This window comes from Diabrotica undecimpunctata, chromosome 3 (genome assembly GCF_040954645.1).
Source record: "Diabrotica undecimpunctata isolate CICGRU chromosome 3, icDiaUnde3, whole genome shotgun sequence".
Classification (NCBI taxonomy): Eukaryota; Metazoa; Arthropoda; class Insecta; order Coleoptera; family Chrysomelidae; genus Diabrotica; species Diabrotica undecimpunctata.
This window is the reverse complement of record NC_092805.1, coordinates 95,992,881-96,015,106: the sequence shown is the minus strand read 5'-3', so window position 1 is coordinate 96,015,106 and position 22,226 is coordinate 95,992,881.

Genomic DNA, 22,226 nt, shown 5'->3' with positions numbered 1-22,226 from the left:
TCATTCATCTCTTTCTCTTTATCATCGGTTTCGTTCAGGAATATACATTAATCTTTTCATTGAACTCTTTGTTAATTTTCCCATGTTAGTTTACACCTTTGAAATCTATCAAATTCTCTATTCTTGATATAATATTGATGTTTACTTATTCTAACATTTAATGGTCTCGATGGTTAACCTAATCGAATATACTAGTTCGAATTTACAACGTACTTTATAAATAAAATTTTTGTTCTTTCTTGTTCGTTGTTAGGTTAGGTTCATTATTTAAGATAATAGGTAATTAATTTAAAGGTACTTTTTTTGGTGGGGATTTAACGGAAGATCGTGCATGAATTGTGTCAATGACGCTGCGTTTTGTTCAGTATTGTATGACATTTTATCATGGACTGACCAGCACAGCGTTAAGAAATTATTTAACTGTATTATGAAAATGGACGTTCTACCAGGAATGTGTTTCGTGTGCTTAGAGCAACTTATGATCAAGTTTAAAACCCATTTTTCATTATTGGATAACACGCGATCAAATAGACCACATTCATCACGTACTGAAGAAAATATAGCGGCGGTAGCGCAGAGTGCACGCGAAAATAATCAAGAATCGATTCGTCGCCGTTGTCAACAACTTGAATTGTCGTATGCAACACCTTGGAGTATTTTACGTAAGGATATTGGTTTATAAGCAAAAAAAATCCACTTAGTGCAAGATCTGATGCCGACCGACCTTCCGAGTCGTCACTGTTTTAGTCGATGTGATCTTGATAAGCTCGCAGTACGTCCACTGTTTTCGAAAAAAAATTTTTCTTATGGGACCCATTTTTAGCTTAATGGGTACGTGTTTAAACAAAATACCCGTATTTGGGATAATGGGCAACCTGAAAAAGTTCAAGAGTTGCAATTATATCCAGAAAAAACAACTGTTTTTTGTGGTTTTTGGGCCAATGGAATCGTCGCACCCTATTTCTTTAAGACAGAGGCTGGCCAGAATGTTACTGTGGATGGAGACCGGTATCGCGCCATGTTAACGAACTAGTTATTGCCTGAAATTAAAGCTCGTGGTCTCAACGACATTTGGTTGCAACAAGATGGCTCCATATGATATACATCCCGTGAAAGCATGTCATTACTGCGAGAACGATTCGGTGAACAATTTATTTGACGCTTCGGACTAGTGAATTGGCTGCCTAGATCCTATGACATCACACCTCTAGACTTTTTCCTTTAGAACTATGTAAAATTTAAAGTATACATGAATAAACCTGCTATGATTGAGGCATTGGAGGCCAATATTACTCGAGTCATTGGTCATATACCAATCGATATGCTCGAACGCGTCATCGAGAACTGGAACTTCAGAACGTTTAACTGCAGTCACGGCCAACATTTAAAAGAAATTATCTTTAATAAGTAATTATAAATAACGGTTGTTGTGTATGGTAAAAAAGATTTTCAAATAAAATGAATTTTTTTTATTATTTTTCTTTTTGAAAAATGTACCTCTAAATGTATCACCCATTAGATCTAAATGTGTTGTTTTTTGAATTTTGTTGAAATGTTAATTTCTTTCTATCCGGTTTTAAGTTTTTCGGGTAATTCTTTTATGTATGGTTGACTATTTTCCTCGTATCGTGTGTTGTGAATATTATAAAATCCCATTCTATGTTGTTCTATTTCATTCTGTCTATTCTGTAAAATTCCTTATTTATAAACAATAAACGATAATTATTTTATTATAAAACAAATCTCAACCTATAGTACAATTTATAACTCCAATAATCACACAAATCTTGTCATAAATTCAAACACCGGCAACCATGGCAACAGCAAACTCGACTTCCTTCTAAGGTCGATTCTCACTATACGTTCCGTTTACTTTCCATACCCGTTCCGTATACCTCCCATTATTTTAACCACAATTCTCAGTAGACGTCGCGTTTACTTACAATAAGTCTGGTATTTCTTAATGAACTTTAAATTAGAGTGGAAACAACTTCCACGTTCAGTTGTGTAGACAAAAATTACTTTTTCTGAGTCATCCAGTATCACAGTTGCTAAGATTTTGCATTATACACATAAACAAATAAATAATTTAAAATTTACTTACCTGTGGCATCGAGTTCCTTGACAATAGCTGACCAAATATTGTCTTTAAATGAATTATCGCTATATTTTTTTATTTTCAAAATCATATAAGACATTATTTTGCCTGACAAGTTCTATCAATTTTTCGTCATTCATATTTATCTTAACAACTTAGACTGAACCACGATGTAATAATATTCGCACTATCCATTCCGTATCCGACACGTCGCAGCTTGTCGCAGAAAAAATACGTGGCCGGTAATCTTGAACGCGAGGCTTCGGGAATGGTAGGTAAACGGAACGGAAAGTGGGCATATACTATATGATTTGTGTTTAATAATATTTTATGTAAATGGAAAACTACGGATATGGAAAGTAAACGGAACGTATAGTGAGAATCGACCTTAACTACGGTTTGTTAGAACAATGCGCAGCGCCGGCATACACGTACAGCAGAATCTGTTGTACTCGACTCACGGCAGTTTTAGGTGAGTCGATTTGTTAGATTATTTCGTCTACATATATATTCTGTCGCGCTCAAAACAAGTTTAGAAATTAGTTTCACGTTTGTTCTCTTAAAGGCTATACGTTTAGAAAAATGAATTATCGCAAACATAATGCTATAATTTTATTACTCCAAGAAGAGGAGGAAGAAGAAGAGTTGATAATGTGAAATCTATATAAAAGAAATAAAAATGTAAACAAATTTTTTTCATGTTGTAATACAGAAGGTGCTTTTAAATTAACAGTCAAAAGAAGATTGTTTCAAAACGCGGAAAAATTTTGAGAATATTTTAGACTTTCCAGGGATTTATTTGGAACTGATATACAGATTGAACGAATTTAAAACGGAACATACGAAATCAATGTATTTCGGCTCAACTCCACTCTAGGTGGTTGGGCAACAAAAGGTTGTCAAATAATTATATTATAAAAATCCAATACTTCAGCGGGCTGCTGGATTCTGAATTCATTCAAGAACAAGTTAAAACTCCACCCAAATAGGTTGCCTAGAATCACTGTGAAAACTATACTACACAAGCAGTTATTATGCTGTCAAACCACTTATCGCTTCCTTATAGTCCAAGAGATAGAGCCGAAATTTTGAACTGATCAGTAATATGACATTTCTCTATTGGAATATATTCATTGTAACTGGGTTAAGACTTTGCCTTACAGGCGGACGCCCCTCGTGGTACAGGGGGTGGCTGTACAGGGATGAAGTAATTTTTTTCGGAAAAATTAACGATCGATAATATGGCTGAAAATTTGCCCAGAGTAAGATCTTGGTATAACTAGACGAAATCCCAAAGGGCGGATCGAGAGTGGATACATAAGGGGTGGCGGACAGGGGTGAAATTGCAATTTTTTGGGGAAAAATTAACGATAAGAAATATGTCCGCCATTTTCATGGCTCATTATTTAGCCTTTAAAAACTCTAAATCCAAAAGAGCGGACAGCTGGGTTGGTACAGAGAGCCATAAAACGGGGTCAAATGTACCACTTGCCTGCGCATTTTAGGTTTCGGTAACAATTTTCAAACTGATTTTATTATGATATTTTTATACCGATTGATTTGAAAATTTGTATGCTCACTTCTGTTACTATTCTGAAAAGCGTCAAGTGGAGTTTTCCTCAAAATTTTCCAAAAAAATTTCCGTAAATGAAAATTTTTGTAATTTTTTGAGGTAAAATCTAATTTGTAGAATCCTTTCGATTTTCTGTCAGTTATACCATGATTTTTTTCAAAAATTTTCAAACGATTTTTCCGATAAGAAAAAAAAAAATTAGAAAAACTTTTCTAAAACCTTTGATAAAACTCTACGTCATCGTCTGAATCTTTTATAGAATATTTTGTAGTTTTAAAATGATATTATGATAATGTTTTTTTTTTCTAACTAAAGTCATATTTACTTTACAAATCACATTTTTTTCTTAAATATAAATATTTTACGAATTAATTTTTAATTGAATAAATGTTTGATATTTGATATTTTATTAAATTAAAGTAATGTTATAATGTTAACTATTAAATATTTTTGGTATACCAAACAGTAATTTTACTTATTTTTTATTACAATAAAAAGGTTTTTAAATTTATATTGCATAAATAATGGTTGTTCAGATATAAGAAAAATTTGATTTATTATTATATTATTACATTAATAATCAAATACAAAATATATTATTTCTATTTATCAATAGGTAAAATTCAGTTTGTAGAATTCCTTTAACATTTTACAAATAATTATTAATAAAAATCAATTTAATAGTGGAATTATCAATTTTTTAAGTTTTGAAATTTATTTTGTAGATATTTTCAATATTTTTTTAACTTTCAAATTGATTGAATTTTTTTTTTTCATTAGTTAATTATAATTTAACAAATTCTGTTTGGACATTAATTTTGCATCATTATTATTTTAAAATATTAAAATAATAATGATGCGCGTTCCATTTAGATCAGTAATTCTAGACGCATGCGCTAAATGTAATAAGTATCAAGATGCTTTTATCCAACTTGGTGAAACTGACTTCGATTGTAATGAAGTTTTTGAAACCTTAGAAACTTTCATATGTCACTTATATGGAACAGGACTGACGAGAACAATTCCAAAAAGAAAAGTAAACGATGTCAGATTTTCACTATTTAACCGGCAGTATAAGTTGCATGATGTGAACGAGCCTTTAAAAAAAAAACTAAAAAATTTCGATGCTTCAAGCTTACCACCATGTCAAGATGAATTACACCAACATCTACTGCGAGCCCATTATATTTCAAATATTTGGACAAATGCTCATAAAAAAGTACTAACAGAATTGATTGTTGAAGAACATGATTGGGAGTTTGGGAAGATGAAACATATAAATTCAACTGGTTTAGTGGACCTCAGATGCCAGAATCAGTTCGAGAAGTAGTGATTGAAAATGAAGCAGATAATGAATGTGATATTATTGAAAGTGAAAGTGACGAAGATGATGACATCAATGAGAGTGAGAAAAATGACGAAGTTTTTCTAATTTTTTTTTTCTTATCGGAAAAATCGTTTGAAAATTTTTGGAAAAAAATCATGGTAAAACTGACAGAAAATCGAAAGGATTCTACAAATTAGATTTTACCTCAAAAAATTACGAAAATTTTCATTTACGGAAATTTTTTTGGAAAATTTTGAGGAAAACTCTACTTGACGCTTTTCAGAATAGTAACAGAAGTGAGCATACAAATTTTCAAATCAATCGGTATAAAAATATCATAATAAAATCAGTTTGAAAATTGTTACCGAAACCTAAAATGCGCAGGCAAGTGGTACATTTGACCCCGTTTTATGGCTCTCTGTACCAACCCAGCTGTCCGCTCTTTTGGATTTAGAGGTTTTAGGGGCTAAATAATGAGCCATGAAAATGGCGGACATATTACTTATCGTTAATTTTTCCTAAAAAAATTGCAATTTCACCCCTGTCCGCCACTCCTTATGTATCCACTCTCGCGTCTGCCCTTTGGGATTTCGTCTAGTTATACCAAGATCTTACTCTGGGCAAATTTTTAGCCATATTATCGATCGTTAATTTTTCCGAAATAAATTACAACTTCATCCCTGTATAGCCACCCCCTGTACCACGAGGGGCATTCGCCTGCAAGGCAGAGTCTTAACCCAGTTACAATGAATATATTCCAATAGAGAAATGTCATATTACTGATCAGTTCAAAATTTCGGCTCTATCTCTCCGACTATTAGGCAAGCTCCTCTTTCCTTTAAAGGAGACAGATAGTTGAACGATATTTTATACAATGTCTATCACCGGGTATGGATTTATTTTTGTCCAAGTTTTATATTGGTCCACTATTTCAAATTCAGTTCAAACAGACATATATTAAATTGTATGTTCCGTTTTAAATTCGTTCAATCTGTATATAAAAATAATGATTATTTGAAAATTATCAGGATACCCTCTTACAAGATCCACTAGTCTTTCATCTTCCTCGGGAGAAAATTTAGCAGATATCACTTAATACTACAATTATAATAACGTTTTAATATAATTATAATTTCGGTATAGATGTGTACGCTGTGAGCTCAGCTGAACGTTTGCGTCCAAATCAAATCGCAATTGATTCCAGCGCACACCGTCGACGTACACTGCTATCGCTCTGCAGTGCGCGCACCTAAGCAAAACCTAACAAACGTTATCATAGAGAACCATTCCTTTGATTTTGACGAACGTGCGCTGTGTTCGACTGACTGTGAAACTGTGAGTTATGCATCGCTCACTGTTCTAACAAACCATAACTTTAGTCAGACAGAGGTATGGCATACATTAACTTTTAATTTAAATGCGTTATTCTGGTAAGAATTATTAAATATTTCTCACTTATAATAGACTGTTTACTGTCCATATTTTTAAGAAACTAGTTTCGAAAAGACGAAAATTATGGTTCCGTAATCTTTACTGACAGATTTGTTTTATAATCACGTATCTACCAATTTCTATGTTATATTAATTACTATTTGCAAGAGCTGAAGGTTATTCAAGTGATATATTGTATATAGTGAAATAAAAAATGATCAACACAAGGGTCAGTGTTTAAAAACGTCACGAACTCAGTCCTTAATTTGTATTTTATTCGAATCAGAAACCAGTTTTTTTTTCGTCTTAGAGATATAAAAAATATACAAAGCTAGTAGTTAGTGGAATAGGTAATGGAAACGAGTGTACAGCTAACACGTTTTGATGTATTTCCGCATTCCTTCTAGTTGATTCGGTTGAACACATTCTTCAGTTTAACAAAGCATTTATACATTCACAACGAAAACCGAACTGAATGTATCAGCTTCAATAGAACCATTGACACTATGTACAGACAACACGTATTTTAACTAGATAATAATTAGTATAAACAAGATTGGGCTCTTCATTATCTCCATTATTGGCAGATATTTTCATGGAAAAATATGGCCAAAAACCCACAGTATGGTGGAGATATGTGACTGATGTATTCTTCATTTGTCCTCATGGATTAAAAGCACTTTTTTTAATAAACACCAATAGGATGGTTAGGAACATTACAATCTGATAAAACAATATGATCAATGAGCAGCTTTTTTCTAGCCTAAATTATTACTAAAAACTTGAGACTTAGGGCAAACTCACTAGGAATACCTTAGGTTCTATTAATTTATTGCACAAATATTAACCTGTACCATCACTTGCACTATACTCTGCTTTTTAATTAACTTACTCGAAAAGTTTCTTCCTCTTGGTTGTTTTAGCCAGATCCCTCTTGTCGAGTAGTTGGATGGCCTCAACATTGACGTGTTGAAGAAGTCGTTGTTCGTGTGTCTTGGCGAATTTTTCAATGGTCTTGTTAACAATATCTATTTCTAGGTCACTATGGAGGTCACTGTTCCTATAGTACCAAGGAGGTTAATAATGCTCCTTAGCACTTTGTTTTCGAATCGCTGAATGATCTCTAAATTACTCTTAGTAGCACAACCTCACTGCTGGATGCCATTTGTTCGTATAGGTTTTAGAATCTGTTTATACAAAAGTTTGTTGTTGTAGATTGGGAGAATGGATTGGCTTTCCAATAGCCAGAATATTTTTTTTATATGATGTTAAGATGTTCTGTTTTTTTTTTATGTGGATCCTGCAGCGTAGCCTATCGTCTAATGTTATACCCCAATATTTTTCGGTATCGGCATTTGGTATCTGAGTATTATTTACATTAACAGGACTGTGTTTTTTTCTATTTTGGAAAATTAATTGCACTGAGTTCATTTCATTTACTCGTAATTTAATTCGTCAGCGTTTAGTCCAGTTGATAAGTCTGGTAACAGAGATTTGTAGTGTTTTCTTGTTGCTTCTTCAATGAGAAGGACTGAATATTTTTTTGATAGACAAACAGTAAAGAACAATTATTAGTCAAATTTATGATGAAAAAAAAAACAATAAAATACTACCTTTTCTGGATATTTTAATCACATAGGAGGATACAGGATACGCAACCAGTATCTATAAAAAACCAAATCACACCACAAATACTTAAATTACCACTAAAATTAAAACATAAATATTAAAAAGGGAGTTGTCAAATTACTGTATGATAGAGCCCTAAGCACCTGCTCCAACGAAAATGCATTTGAGAAAGAAAAAAACCTGTTAACAAAGATTTCAACAAAAATAATTATCCATTGTAACTTATGAACAAGCAATATCAGAAAACGGAAGAAAGCAAGTTACATAAGACCATACGCATTCCAGAAATACACACATGAAGGAATTTGTACCAGACAACAATACCATATATATAGGGCTTATTAGAAAAATTAAAAAGGATAAGAAATAAATACAATATTCAAAACAACCAACACACTCAGATCTATTCTGTCCAAAACCAAACCAAACAAAATACAGGAAAGATAAAAAAATTGCATCTATAAAATAACTTGTCAATGCAACAATTTTTATGTGGGAGAAACCACAAGACCACTAAATGTCAGAATAAACAAGCATGAATCATAATCAAAACAGAGACTTTGAAAAATCACAAATACACAAGCAAACATGTCATACAATGGAAAGATACATAAATTGCTACGAAAGAAACAGACAGAAAAAAGAGAAAAATCAAAGGAGCTGCCCTCGTCTTATTTAATGAAGAAAAATATGTAGCAAACCCATCAACAAAACATAGCAGCCTCTGATTGCTAACATTAAGGGATTAACAGAATGTCAGAGACACATCATCTACATAACACACAAATACATAATACATAAACACACAAAAAAATCAAAATTTGATTAGATTTGATTTGTGGGTACAAACATCGCCTTCAGAATTTTTTAGAAGCATGGCTGTTTATCTGCAAGATCGATACCAAGTAAATCACCTGTCATATTTTGGACAAACAAAAAAGCACCAATTTTTCGCACCAAATAATCTTTTTTGAAATCGATTTCGGTGAAATCAAAAACAAACAAAAACTGTAATTTTTATTATAATCAATTGTGGTTTAATGCCATATAAATACTATAAAATAAAACATACTTTTAAATGAAAATAAGAAAAATCGAAATTGACTCCCCCAAATATAAGCAATTTAAGAATAATATGATTGGAATGATGAATGGATTGGGTAAAAGAAATAAAAACTATAATAAGTTTATTTTACCTTGGACGACTGGTTTCGCAAACTATAATTTGCTGTGCATCGTCAGGTCTCCGGAAAAGTAACTTAAATGCTAAAATATAAATTACTACTATTAGGATACTAGATACTAGGTAAACTATTAATTATGCTAATATTCTGTGTGTACAGTTTTAATCTCTAAATCTCTATTGGAATCAAAAAGCACGAGTGAGACTGAACAAATCAGCCAACACAGAAGAGTTTGAAATTTTAAGAGGGGTGCTACAGGGGTGTATTTTGTCTCCTATGCCCTTCAATCTCTATGTGGAGAACATTTTTGCAGAGGCACTGGAAGGCTCTGGATTTAGCATTTAGATTACCTTTCCGGAGACCTGGCGATGCGCAATAAATTATAGTGATCGAAACCGGTCTTCTAACAGTCTAAGGTAAAATAAACTGATTGTGAGTAAGTTCAATATTTATTTCTTTTACCTAATTAATGTGATTGGATTTAACATGCATAGTGTACACCTTATTGTAGTTACTGTTTCTTGTTAAAAATTTGTTATTTAGAGCGACTTTAGACATATTTATTCTTCAACAAAAAGCTTTGTTGGTTATCTTTAACTCTTTTTTTAGTAAGTTGTATAAATTATTAAAAGTATCGTACGTAATGTAAAGAACTTATGTGGGTAAGTACTTAAATTCTTATAGAAATTCTTAATAGAAATAGTTGTTTTTTCTGCAATTACGTTGCTATATTAAACGATATTTCGATGTGATGTGTATAGCTGTAGACTTGAAAATTAGTAAGTTGATTTGTAGACTTTGGCTATTATTAACTGTTTAAAAGGTTTTGTTAGTATTTTTTATTTTGCAACGTCACATCAGTTTTAAGAGTATAATACGTTTTACACTGTTAATAGCCAAAAATAAAATTTTAGACACCGATATAATTAAAGTATATGCACGAAAAAGTAGGACTTTTTTAAGTAGTAATGGTTAAATCCATATTTGTTTGGTTTCCGTTTAATAAAATTTTTGTTTTTAGTACCACCTGGCGGTGGTCAATGCAGGATCTGCTTTAAAATCCTTAAAAACAAAGGAAGTCTCTACACACACATCAAATATATATGCGGTAAAGAAAAAAAGTTTAAATGTCCATTTTGCCCTCTGAAGACTAAAATAAAATATGACATGAAGAAACACGTCAATAGACTGCATCCCCAAAACTACGACGTGTTTTTGACTATGTTTGATAGACTGTATTGTGAATACTAAAACAGTGTGAAGCATTGGTTCATTCTAAAAATTAGTTAAAGTTGATTATAAGGTTTGTTCGTTAATTACGAAAACCATGTGGAGTTGATGTAAGTAAGTAATGCGTCGGAGGAGGTAGAAATTTTATATCAGGCAAGGCTGTATTCTTTCTCATCTTCTATTTAATTTATACAGTGAATCTATTTTCCGCGAATATTTGCACGATCCTAGTGAGTGTATAACTATTAATGTAGAGGTATTTAATAATATGCAACATGCTGATGACACAGTTATTATAACAGATAACAGATAAGATAACTACATTTGTCGAGTTATTTAACTGTTCAGTGAATGGAAAATGAATTCTACTAAAACAAAATTTATGGTCATTTCAAAGAAAGGCAACGACCCGGGTAATCTTATAAGCGATGAGCATATAGAGAGAGTTAAAAGATATAAATACCTTGGTGGCTGCTTAGCAGAAACGCTAGACTATTTACATGAATTAAAAGTCCGAATAGAAATAACATTTATGCATTTAGTTTTTATAAATAAAAATTTCTGTGTGTAGCAGCCTCAACCCAAAATCCCAGCTATTATGGTGTGCGAGATAGTCTCCTCTATGATATGTCTTGGAGCTCTAGTTAACAACACAGGCAGTTTTGAAACCTAAATTCGAACGTATACAGCTAGTAAGCGCAGCAATGACTGAACTAAACGGGTTAAGGTGTGATCATCATATTACTATGACAAACAAGAAAATACTCGTTTTAGCTCTGGTCTTTTCCATATTTTACTATGCATGCGATACATGGGCAGTCAATTAATCAGATAGACGACGTGTAGATGCTTTTAAAACGTTAACATCGAGGTGACTACTTCGAATTTCATGGACGACTCGTTGCATGAATGTCTCGGGTCTAGATGAAACTAAACCCAATTACCCTCTCTTTAGTACTGTTTACTCTATAATTTTAAAGTTCTTTAGTCATATCCATCGAAGCAATCACAAAATGGAGCGACTGGTAGTCCAAGGAAGGCCTCAGATTCAAGGCCAACGCGTTGCAAGACATTATAAAAAATCTTATCGACAAACAGTATACTGAGGCAGTACATGTAACAGATGACCGCGACCAGTGGGGAAATATCATTAATGAAACTATCTGAGCTGCTGAAGCTCAATGATGGACCACAACAAATCTGATAAGATGTTAATGACTATGATCATGAGCAGCCTCAACATAAAGCTCCAAATAAAAATCTTGAGATGCTACGTTTTTACTACTCTCCTTTATGGATTAGATCTTTGAAAGGTAGTGTTACTGACGTATATTATAATAGACTGACAAGTAACGAATGTAGAACTTCTCCAGAGATTCAAAACATACTAAGAAATAGTCAACACCCTGAAAATAATTGCTCACGTCATTAGAGGACCTAAGTACTTAATGCTGCAAAAACAATGCTTGCTTTTAACCTCTAATGAATAGATGGAATCTAAAGAAAAATATGTAGGTATTGGTTTGTTCTCGGATGTTCTAATAATGTACAGAAAAGAAATTTGCGCACATACTGCGCATGATCAAGACGTTATCAAACTGTTTTACGTCATCCGAGGATGCGCTAATTAGTGCAATATTCTTTGTTGCACCAAGCCTGGGAGGTAAATTTTATTGTTTGTTTTTAATCATGATTTTTTTTTAAACTTGCTTGTTATAAGTAAAATGAATTAATGCTATTTTTAATCGTTTTAAGAGAATAAATAAAAAGTTTAAACTTCAACAGTATTAATATAATAGTTTATTTCGCAATTGGTACATTTTATTTAAGTCTATGATCATGACTACATGTATTAGCAGATGCAGACATCCAATTGATTGTTAAGGATACTGTAATTAAGAGTGTGGAGAGCTACAAATACTTAAAAAACATGGATAACATCAAATGTAGACCAAACCAAAGAAACTAAGATACGTATTTAAATAGCACGTGCATTATTCGTTAAACTTAAAAAGTTTCTTTGTTGTCAGGATATAAGGTTAGGACTACGTCTAAGAATGCTTCGGAGTTACGTATTCACTACTCTTCTTTATGGCTTGGAAGCATGAACATTAAAACAAGTGCATATAAACAAGTTGGCTGCTTTTGAAATTTGGTGTTACAGAAGAGTCCTACCAATATCATGGACTCCAAGAATGTCAAACGCAGAAATTACTAGAAGAATAGGAAATGAAGCTGAAATAATATTGACTATCAAAAGAAGAAAACTGGACGACTTAGGCCATGTTATGAGAGGGGAAAGATACTCATTATTGCTGCTTATTATGCAAGGCAAAATTCGAGGAAAGCGAAATGTGGGAAGACGAAGAATAGCGTGGCTTAATAACTTGAGGGAATGGTTTGAATCCAGTAGTGCAGAACTATTGAGAGCGGCAGGTAGCAGGGTCGGCATAGTCATGATGATTTCCAACCTTTGATAGAAGATGGAACTTATAGAAGAATTTAAGTCTAAAGAAAATTTTTTCCTACACTGCACACGATACGGGTACGCAAAATTGTAATATTTTAAACTATTTCGATACGGTGAGTAAAATCTTTCCCCTCCACGACCTGTTTTATTCCATAATTAATCTGTATTCAGCCTTCTACTTCTACCAGCTTATCTACGCCGATGATGCTGTGATTTTAGCTAAACACATCGACGGCCTACACGAACTAAACAATGGAGTTGACGTAGTTGATTAACATCTACACAACTAAATATAGATGGTGACCAATAAAGAGGATATCGGCCCAGTATTTAACTGGTATTAAACCAACAAACGCTGTAAAGAGTACAACGATTTAAATCCCTTGGATGTTAGATTATACCAAATTTAGATCCGTCTTTAGAAAGCAGATGTCAAATTAGACAGACAAGAAGCACATTTTAAAAATGCAGTCCAATAACTCATTGAATTTGGAAATCCGCGAAAAGTTTGCAACGTGTTATATACGGTCTATACTTTTGCGTGGATGTGAAATTTGGAATTTGAACATGTATCATCATCATCATCATCATCATGCAACCTCTTCTGTCCACTGCTGGACATAGGTCTCTCCCATTTTTCGCCACTCTTCACGGTTCTGTGCTTCTTGTTGCCATTTCTTGGATATTCGTCCAATGTCGTCCATCCAGCGTGTTTGTGGTCGTCCTCTGCTGCGTTTGTCTTCTCTTGGGCGCCAGTCAATTAGTTTTCTGGTACATCTTGTATCTTTGAACATGTATAGCATGAATAAAATCGAGTCATTTGAAATGTGGTTGTATCGAAGTATACTCAAAATATCATGAATCATATGAACCAGGAGAAGTTCTTCGAAGAAGAAAAACGACAATTTTCTTTATCTCAAATATTGAAATGAGATTTCTGTTTCTCATGGCACCTTTCACTGCTTTGTTCCAATTATGTCTCGGCCTCTCCCTTTTCCTTCGATGAGCTAGCTGCCACTAGCATACTTACAAAAGTCATCTTTTTTCTGGCATTCACCTTAAGCGGCCATATTACTTTAGCTCTTTTGCTTCTATGGTATCTAATATATCTTCATTAGTGACTTTGCCCAACTTAGTTAATCGGCAAACATTAGACGCCAAAAATCATTTTTTTAAATCTTCTACACCTTCGATCCGTATATCGCAATACTCTCTACAATCGGTTTTTAACTCCAAATGCGTCTCAAAATACAAAACATTAATAGATTAAACCGATTTTGTTTTTCTTACTGGGTAAAAAAATTCTTCTAATAATTTAATTTGATTTGACTCATTTATATTGACAATTTAGACATATATTATACATTTTAGAGTAGATGACCAATGTTATGGTATCATAGCATGTAATTTGTCTTTAAAAAGACAACTTGAGTCAGATAAAAATAAATTATGAGACGAATTTTTTTTCTCGAAGTAATAAAACAAAACTTGTTTAATTTTTAACGTTTTGTATTTTTAGAATGATTTCCGAAGTGGAAATAGAAATGTCAAAATAAACTTAAATTGAGGCTTATTCCCAATAAAAATATGTAGTACACAATACAAACAGGTAAAAAATCTTATAAAGGAATAATGAACGTCAAAACTAGGTTGCGTTGCTTAATTCTTAAAACGAGTGGTGGGATCCTCTCCTATGATTCGTACCTCCCGCATTTAAATAGTGTTGCCGGTACGACGTAGAAATAATTTCCATTTATTATTTAATTTAATAGTGTATAAAAAGTTACGGAACTGCAAGAGTACTTATCTCAACCAAGATTCAAAATTCCCTTTAACATGTTCTTAAGGGCTTTTGAAACTAACTAACCATTTGAACTGACGGAGATAGTAACAGCAATGGTCACTAAATTAAAACCAAAAAGTTACTTACGTACTTCAAAAAAATCAAGCATTTCAAAAAATAAGAAAAGGTGAAGCAATTGGACTAGGTGATATCCCTAGAGAAGTATGGACAGCTTTAGGATAAATAGGAACAAGTTGGCTAACAAGTATGTGTAACAGAATTATGGAGATGGGACAAATGCCAGACGAAAGGAGAAGTATTACAGATATACTACTGTATTACAGATATAGTCACCCGATTAGAATAGAGTGGGAGGGAGAAAACTTGAAATTTTACATGTGAAATACAAGACGAGTGATAAAAAATACAGAAATAAAGAAACAAACGCCCTAATGTTATTCACTGACCCTGAGAAAGCATATGATAAAGTTCCTCGAGATTCAATGGTGGACACCCAACAAGAAAGGAGTTCCTGGTGGTATGTGAAGTTTGTGAGAGACGTGAATGAGGGAACGAGAGGTGTTATAGAAAAAAAAGCGAGAGGTTGAGAGACTGATAAATTGTATGTGAAAGTAGGATTGCATCTGGGTTCAGTGCTTAGTACTTATTTATTCTCATTAGTGTTGGATCAAATAACAGGGAAATTGCAGAATAAGATCCCCTGATGCTTAATATATAGTGACGATGTAGTAGTAGGAAATTCATTAATTTATTAAGCTTTACAATCCGTAGGGATTATCGCTAACGCCATGGCTTCTAAAATTCTATTCTTGGGTGAGGTGGATTATTTTGTGTATCTTTGCTATTGTCGTGATTTTTTTCATTTCTTCTTGTCCTTGCACTGCACTTTTCAGTCTTTAACATTCATTGTTCTTATAACATCTTCTACATCATCCAGCCATATTCTTGTGGGCCTTCTACTCCTGGCTCATAGTGGTGCCCAGTTTTTTATCCTTCTCACCATATCTGAGTGTGGGCGTCTCTGTATATATCCTATCCATTTTAAGCAAAGAGATTTGTATCCGACTATATTTTCTCCTTTTACTTCTTCTTCAATTTCAGCATTTGTTTTCATTATTCTTTCTCCCTGTCTTGTTACATTGGAGCCTAGTATCGTTCTTATTATTTTTCTTTCAATTTTCAGTAGGCTATCTTCCTCTTTATTGTTAATCGTCGATGTTTTCATCCCATATGTAACAATAGGTATTATTAAAATCTTATATAGGTACATAGGTTCATCTTTGTTCTCTTACTTAGATTCTTTCTTCTCAACTGGTTTTTTTTTCATTCCATACGTTTTTTTGCCTTTCAGAACTCTTTTTTCTGTTCTCTCTTTAGAAAGAAATACTGAAAGAAATTTAGAACAAAAACTAAAACAATGGAGACAAGCTCTTGAAGAAAATGTTTATGACTTAGCAGAACAAAAAGAATATTGGGAATGTTCAAATAAGATGGAGTTTCTATAAATAAAATGATAAGTTTGGATGAGGAAATGATTGTAAAAGTAATAGTTTTAAGTACCCAGGATCGGTACTATAAAATAACTTGAATATAGATCATGATGTATGCAGTAGAGTTATGGTAGAATGGATGAAGTTGAAAGAAAGTGAATGATGTGTTATACGACAGAAAGATTCCAATGAAACTTAAAAATAGAAAATTGTATAAAACTGTTGTTAGACCAGCTATGATGTATGATTGGAACTGAATATTAGGCAGTTAAAAAAAAAAGGAATAATGAATGCATGTGTGTGTATGATAATGAGTATATTAAATTATGAGTATTGTGAAAGTAAAATAGCTTTAACTTGTTTTTAAAATGAACCTGATTTAATAAATTTTTCATTTGACTAGTTTCAGAAAAGTTCCTGGCCATTTTCCTGTGGTATGTTTAGCTTAGATATTATTTTGTATGGGATTAAACCACAATTTATTGTATTATTACATTGATTGATTGCATTTTATATTTGTTTTAAAGTTTTTATTTCCAATCATAAACATTTACAGGTTAAGATCATTCAGAATTATATTTTATATATTTTATAATTTTTTGAAACCGATTTTCGAAATGAAAATCCCAAAGCCGAGATTTTATCATATATAAAATAATATCTTAATTTCAGAAAAGACTATATCTGTTTTTAGTTTTCATTTTTTTAAAATATTTAAATATCTTCTATATGATTAATAAATACCAATACTAAATAATACTGTGGTTTTATTTATTTTTGTTACTATTTATGTTTGTTATTTTTATTACTTGTGGCAGGTAGTTCTATTATACAGCAGATTCAGTAAAACACAGGTTTAATTTAAATAAAAATATATTAGAAATAAATAAATAACAAAATAAAATTAAATCCTATCATCCTATCCTAACTGATAATCAGGTATTAACTTTTGTCTTTCGATTATAGAATTCATTCTTTGAAGGAGTATCCTCTCAAATATCTTAGAGATAATGGGAAGCAAACTGATTGGACGATAGGATGATAGTTCGTGTAGATCTTTATTTGGTTTCGGTATTAGAATAATTTGTGCCATTTTCCATTGAAACTGAAAATAGCCTAACTTTAGTATAGCGTTAAATATGTACATAACCAGCCGGATGCCTTCTTCGGGTAAATTTTTGCAGATTTTTCCCGATATTAAATCATACTCTGGAGCTTTTTTAGTAATGAGATGTTTAACTATCTCTTTAATTTCGTTAATTTTGATATTTTCTATAGGAGGTGACATCTAAGTTCTTGTGAATAAATTCTTCTTTTTCCTTAGAGATAGTTCTGGAGTGAGGTTAAAAAACTTGGGCTGAGATGATTAGCGAATGCTTGTGCTTTATCTTCATCGGCCTTGGCCCAATCACCATCTTTTTTTGTAATGGGACCATCATGCTTAATCTGATGTTTAAGTTTCTTAGAGAGTTTCCAAATAGAATAATTTGTGTCATCCGTCGCAGTGAGACTTTCAAGAAATTCATTTATGCCTTGATCTTTGTATTTGTGTAGTTCTCGTTTAAGCAAAAGAGTAGTCCTATTCAGTTCAGTTTTGTTCTTAGGAGATCTAGAAGTTTGCCACTGTTTTCTTAGTTTTCTCTTTTCGTTGATTAAGATTTTTATATGATGTGGATATGGTTCACAGTTATTAATCTGATTTAGATTTGGAGTTGCTCTCCAAGCTGCCTGTTAATAATTGATGTAAGGTGATGAACTGCTTCCTCAATATTTTCATTTATTTTAAGAGGAAGATTTAAGTTAATTGCATTTTGTATATTAAATCTGAACAGACTCCAATTTGTTTTATGATTTGGAAACATGGGGTATTTATTTGTATTATATACATGTTCCATCACATCAATAAATATGGGGGAATGGACCGGCGAAAGGTCAAAGAAAGGTTTAATGTCTAAAAAGTTTTTACTTATTCCTTTTATGATACCAAAATCGATGAGATCGGGTATTTTATTTCTATCTGTAGGCCAGTAGGTTCGTTGCCCAGTAGAAATTGTAGTCAAGTTATTTTCGTTTAAACTTTTAATAAGTTCTATTCCGCGTGTTGTTATCAATCTTGAACCCCATATTGTATGTTTTGTGATATGTGTGAAACTGCGTTTTTATTGCTGTTAAACTTTTAATAATATCCGAATAGTTTTCAGGTGAATCTACTTCGAGTTTAATTTGGTTATCCCTAAGACATTTAATGGTATATAGATTCGGTATTTTTTCACCAAGCAGTTCGCGTAGCGGTTTTATATATTCGACATTCTGAATGAATATTGGTGGAGGTTTTTTGGATTCGGCATTTTTATTTTCTTCTTGTATATCATCAGTAGCTAAAGAGCTATATCTATTGGTCGTTGGCGTAGGTTTCTGCAACCAATAATCCTGAATAGTAGTTTGCTTTTTAATTCTATGCGGAGGGCTATCTTCTGATCGCTGACGCTTTTTATTTGGAATTTACGTCCAACCTGTATCATCATCATGCTGACGAGTTTGTTCAGTGGCTTCTGTTTGTTGTTCTAGTTTGTTGTCTGACAAGCATGTCGACGTGGAGGCACAATGAGATGAGCTATTAGTGGCGTTTATCCTGGTTTCATTTGAGGAAATACTGTTTTTTCTGTTTTTAAGCGACGGTGAAGGAGTTCGTGCCAGACCGAACTTTCTTATAGGTGGTTTCTCATATGCTGCATCTTTTAACGTGGGAGAATAACTCTGAATATTATCTGAATTTGGAATTTGATTGTCCCATTCCATTTTAGCTACTTACATATTGTATTTTACAAAAATATTTTTATGTATATAATGGTTTTTATGTAATTATTTTTTTTTGTTTGCTTTACGATAGGAGAATGAATCCAGATCGATTCTTCGGAGATCAATTCTCCTCTTAACGCTTAGTTTTTATATATCCAGTAATAGGTACTTTGTTTTCCCTTTCTATATTATTTTTTTGCATATTTTTACATATTTATAAAAAGTTCAATATAAATTTCTCTGGATGACCTAGTAAACATATTTAAAAATGATCTTAATATTGAAAATTTACCTGGATTATAATTAATATATTATTGTTGAATTTTTGCTTTTTACAATATAAGTATACACAGAATTGTTAAAAACAAAAAAACAATAGTGATCAAAACAAACAGAAAAAATTAAAGAATGTACCCCTTTAAAAAATTCACTTCACTGTACTGGGTATATGTAGCAGAAAAATAAAAATAATTTTTTTTTATATTGCCCACCAAATGGAAATATTCAGCTTAATACCTAATTATCTTCTGAAGCAGTATAAAAAAGGTAAAAACTTACTGAGCATTTCCTTGTTTCACTATACTTGTTTTCACTGTAGACTTGCGGGTTCTTTCAATAAAAAAAATATTGTGTCTTAATATTAACTAAACCATGGTAGGTTTCTCAGCAATAAAAAAGCAAAAAAAACTTATGTTTCCACTCACATATCTGGAGAGTAAACAGAGACAGAGATTTTTATTTAGCTTTTAATGAACTAAACTTGAAATTGCTGATACTAAGGCATAATGCCCCCGTAACTGGCAAAAGAATGCAAACCTACCGGCTTGTTTAAAAGCTCGACCGGTAACAATCTGATTTCTCACACACATATGATTTTTGCCGCTAAAACAAAACTCCCAGCCTTCATGACGAAATATATCTAGATAGCAATTGGTGGAATCTACACGAATCTGGCAAAGGCATTTGACAATTTATAAAGAGAAACTTATTATGCTTATCTGTTAAACGCAATTCTTACAGAGAAAACGATTTAAAGAGGACGCGGTTGCTTTTATTGAATGCAATTAATACTTGTACAAAGAAAACCCTAGAGTAGGCTTTCTCGTTCGGAATTCAAATGTTTCCCTTTTGAAGATTCTAAGATGCCTTTCGAATGTTTATAATAAACTAACGTTCAATGTATAAGTGGACGACGCAGAATTAAAACTTTATACAGGATCGTATAAAAGTTCTGAATTAAATCAAATTAAAAAATAATAGAATATTTTTGAATCGTTCCGTATGGATGGATTTATTATTTTTGGCTGTCTGTAATTATAGTTAACGAAAAATACAACGTTTATAATATCTTTATACACGAGTAGATTTAGTTAAGTTTTCTATAAACTGTTAAATTGGTTTTATTTGATAACTTCTGTAAATATTTCGTTATTTAATCAATTAACAAAATATGACACCTTCAAAACTGTAGTAGTAAAGTATTTACTTGTACCAGTTGCATAATGCACTTACTTAGGATGTAACTCTTTTTATAATTATATAATAATAATTTTTATTACATACTGCTTTTTGTAGACAAACTTCAAAAGATTTATACCTGCACAACGTGCCAAAAGAGCTATCAGCACCAAGCATCCTACTACAACCATACAAAGTATACGTGTGGAAAGGAAGCAAAATTGGTTTGTCCCTACTGTCAATTTTCTACCAAATACGCACAAACAATTCAACATCACTTTAAAGTTAAACACGGACTCTCCGTAGTTAGATCAGAACTAAAGTATTTGATGGAAATGAAAGGAGGGAATGAGTTAGAGAATCCTTTACCAAACAATCAACATCCTTAATGAGGAAATTTTGATGGAGACGTTAAAGATTGACCAAGAGCAGTCACCTCTTCCTTGCATGAATGTATTACTATTTAGCTCAGTTCCGTAGTATAATTGCGAATGTAAAACAAGATAAGAGATATAAAAATCATTTTTGTGTGTAAATATTTATGTACATTATATCTTATACAAGGTTGAATATATTTTTACGAAAATTGGTGGAAGCGTCCATAGTTTTGATTATTCTGTTAAACCTGTATTGTACCGGCTGGTCCAATAAGCCGATCTCTCAGCTATATGTCGGAAACTATTCATGTTATAACTTTAGGAGAAAAATTTCTTGGTAAAAGTGGCCAAGAGAAATCGCTGGAAATAACTTTCAAGTTTCTGGGTTAACCGCTAGGGGGCGTAACCTGTGAAGAAAACTTTGAAAACCAGTTTTTTGGGAAATATGCCCAATTATACCAAGTGTTAAATAAGTAAACTAGAAAGAGGCCTAAATTCTGCACAAAGTTGTTCAAGTACTTTTTTTTATTTCTTCAAATAAAGAGTGGGGGAGAGTGGGAAAGTATTTGTGGATAAATGCCTGTAACTTTGGTTTGGATCAACCGATTTTAACAAGGTTAGTGTCATTAGAAAGAGTGTGGATGAATTAATTTACATCTACTATAAAATAATTGTATAGTAAAGTATAGTATTATTGACTCACCCTGTATTATAAATTAAATTAAAAAATAAGTCAATAGGTACTTTCAAATTTTTTATAGCAAAAGAATATTAATGTTGATACCTATTTTGACCATTGTTATTTCATATGATTAAACATAGCTTTTTCGAAATTAAGTAGACTACGACAATGAATTTGACGGGGAGTTCATATTACTTACTTATTGACAGTAGTCAAAACATTGTTAAGAAGTGATATATTATAATTCGAATTGAAGATTGCACTTTTTTCAATAGATATTAATATTGGTAATATTAGCAATTAATTATCAGTACTAATAATTCGTGATGAGTATATCAAATACAGAATTGTATGATATGATTGGAGTTAATGTCGAATGTCACCAAAATGCCGCTATTGCCTCACGTATATATTCGGTGAGATATCCTGACAGGAGACATTATGGCAAAGAAGTATTTGAAAATAAGGCAAGAAGATTAAGAGAAACTGGTAGTTTTCATCGTCCTTGTTTTAAACGACATCGTAGAGGTATGACCGAAGATAATGTTCTTGCTTTAGTTCAACAGAATCCACATATAATTAGTCGGCAAATCTCTATAGAATTAAACATACCCAAAACTACTGTTCTAAGGATTCTAAACATCACAGGTTGGTTTTTCATATTATAAAGTGAA